This window comes from Trachurus japonicus, chromosome 21 (genome assembly GCF_045865225.1).
Source record: "Trachurus japonicus isolate A0001 chromosome 21, Traja_1.0".
Taxonomy (NCBI): domain Eukaryota; kingdom Metazoa; phylum Chordata; class Actinopteri; order Carangiformes; family Carangidae; genus Trachurus; species Trachurus japonicus.
This window is the reverse complement of record NC_140927.1, coordinates 8403552-8406656: the sequence shown is the minus strand read 5'-3', so window position 1 is coordinate 8406656 and position 3105 is coordinate 8403552. Positions and strand designations below refer to the sequence as shown.

The window sequence follows — 3105 nt, the reverse complement described above, 5'->3', positions numbered from 1 at the left end:
TCTGACATGAAATGACTAATCTCTTGATGGTTTTACTTGCTTATCTGAAGGTGTGAGGAAGTAACACGTGCTTCTCAAAGCTGTTACTTTAAACAGGAAATATGTGAACCAAGTAATGCACAGTGAAAGGATGAACAACATAAGTCTACAGTTCTTTACAGTTAAGGTTGATAATCAAGTGTATTTTCACATCACAAGAGTTTGGTGCAAATTATTATTTCATACAAAACAAAAGCAATAGTTGTAAATTCAAACAATTCATGCAGATGTTGTTCTCTCGTGTGACTTATGCCTCGGTGAGTTTGGATCAATCCATTTCCATGTTTTTTTATTTTTTATTATTGTTTCTGTCAGTCAATCAAATCCAAGTTTCTCTCTTGACCTTGATTTTGGAGAGGAAACATAAGGACAGAAAGCCTGGATATACCTGAGACTGATAATCTAGTCCATGTCACAAAGCTGCTCAACAAGTCCTTTGACGAACCACAGGTCCTGAAACAGTGTCCTGAGTTGTACCAGGTGGACCAGACTTTGCTAAAATACCATTTTAAGCTTAAGGTTTAGGAGCAAGACGACTTGGTCCACTCCAGGGATAAAACAATGGCACTGCCTTAAAAAACAGTGTGTGGGATTTAGTGATATCTAGTGGTGAGTTTGCAGAATGCAGGTAGTTGACTTCCCTTTTTCTCACCTCACCCTTTCTAAGCATATCACAATGAAAGTGTCAGCTTGTCTCAGACTAACTGTTCACTTCTCTTTACACTTCAACCTCTATTTCTTGAGCAAAACTGATTTAAAGAGTAAAGTGTAACTCAAGAATCTTTTAAGCACTATCTTTAGTGCAACAGTATGACCAGTAACTGAGCTAAGTGAGCCGTTAAGACCCTTTTCAGACCTGGTATGTCTGTGGTGAATTGATCACAAGTGGTCAGCTCTAAAAAAAAATATGTGAACACACATGAGTATGCATTTGAAACATTTTTTTCTTGATCATTCAGACCACATTTGTCAGTCAGACCACACTTTTCTTTTGCAGTGTAAATGCAGATGTGTCTTGTCAAGCAAAGAAGAAATGGAAGTTGACATGCTACATGCAGTATAGACACATATATGAATTTACTATCACATGCGCACAAATACACATAAATACATAAACACCAATATCTGTATATAAATCCATACAAACAAAAATTTTCACACATACATGTACACGTGCAGACACTTATGCACATGTATGTGTATACACCTTTACGTGTGGTTTTATTACATTTACACCAGGTCATATTTCTGAATCATGTTATTTTTAACAGTTTTTTTTAAATATACTGTTTGATCTTGCTTCTTTGGTTTCCTTGTTCAGACTCAGACACAGCATTGTAGGTGGCAGATTGTGTCTTAGGCCACCACCTCTGTTTAAAGAAGGTTTCTAAGTGGACATACAGTATGTGACAGTTGAGGTTCCTGTCACTATGCCTCCAATTGATCATGTGCCCTGGCTACTTGGCCAAGGGGATGTCCCTTTGGGTGACTGGCAAGCGCGCATGACTCGTTCAATCCCCGCCCGGGCCCTCTTCACCTTGCCACATTCTGGCGTTGTTGGCAGGATCCATGTAGCACTAGGGGTGGGTCCATGGATTCCTAATGTGTGGCAGCCTGCGCGGAAGCACGAGGACGTGCTTGTGAAAAGAGGGAGAGAGATGTGACAGTTGAGGTTCCTGTCACTATGCCTCCAATTGATCATGTGCCCTGGCTACTTGGTCAAGGGGATGTCCCTTTGGGTGACTGGCAAGCGCGCATGACTCTTACCCGGGAGGTGTGGGTTCAATCCCCGCCCGAGCCCTCTTCACCTTGCCACACATAGATGGCTTCTTTCACTCCTCTCTCAAACCATCTGTCTTCCCTGTCCAAAACAAGGACATTCAAAAGAGTGACCTTTATCCTTCAGATGCAGATGTACAGCTGAGTCCTGTCCCGATGAGGTGGCTCCTCTGTGTTGTGCCATGCGTCGGTGGAGGGGCAGTTTGGTTTGCCCTATGTAGAGGTCAGAGCACTCCTCGCTGCATTGGACTGCATACACAACATTACTGAGTTTATGCCTGGGTGTTTTGTCCTTGGGGTGGACCAGTCTCTGTCTTAGGGTCTGGCCCGGTTTGAAATTGACCCGGATACTGTGCTTGTGGAAGATCCTCCTGAATTTCCCAGATAGACCTGCCACGTATGGAATGACAATGTTCTTCTTGTTTTCCTTCTCTGCCTCAGGTGTTTCTTCGTGGCGTCTTTTTGATGATTTGACGAAGGTTCACTTCGGGTAACCACAGGTTTGGAGCGCAGTCCTATGTCAGGACCACCCACTCTGGGTTTAAATACCTGGGTTTCTTGCATTAGTCTCAGAACTGAAGAAGCCTCTTGGATGAGGGGTGAAACGTCTTCAAACAAGAGAAGAAGTCCAGTTGCTTTTTTTTACTAAAACTCCACAAGAATAAGATGACTTGGATGACTGAGAACCATTGACACACTCTGCAAAAGGATATATCCTAATCTTAGCAATACTGCACAAGTGGAAGAAGGCGGTCCTAGTCACATGTTTTATGTGGGAGCTGAAGGAAAGGTCCTGGTCAAAAATGACTCCAAAGTTCCTTGCAGTTGTGCTCAGGGTCAGGGTGATGCCATCTAGAGTAGCGATCTGATTAGAGAACGTGTCCCTGAGGTGTTTAGGTCCAAACAGGATGACCTCAGTTCTATCTGAATTCAGTAGCAGGAAGTTAGAGGACATCCAGGATTTAATGCCTTTCAAGCAGTCTTGCAGATTGGTGAGCTGGCTTCTGTCATCTGGCTCCATCGACAAGTAGAGTTGTGTATCATCCGCATAACAGTGAAAATTGATTGAGTGCTTCCGGATTATGTCACCTAATGGAAGTGTGGCAAGGTGAAGAGGGCCCGGGTGGGGATTGAACCCACACCTCCCGGGTAAGAGTCATGCGCGCTTGCCAGTCACCCAAAGGGACATCCCCTTGGCCAAGTAGCCAGGGCACATGATCAATTGGAGGCATAGTGACAGGACCACCACTGTCACATCTCTCCCCCTCTTTTCACAAGCACGTCCTC

The 3105-nt window shown here is 43.9% G+C and overlaps 1 protein-coding gene across 1 annotated transcript in view; it reads right to left on the bottom strand.

Moving 5' to 3' along the window:
* Window positions 1-3105, bottom strand: part of LOC146964735 (uncharacterized) — a 55318-nt gene that overhangs the window by 47128 nt on the left and 5085 nt on the right. The gene's annotated exons all lie outside the window — the stretch shown is intronic.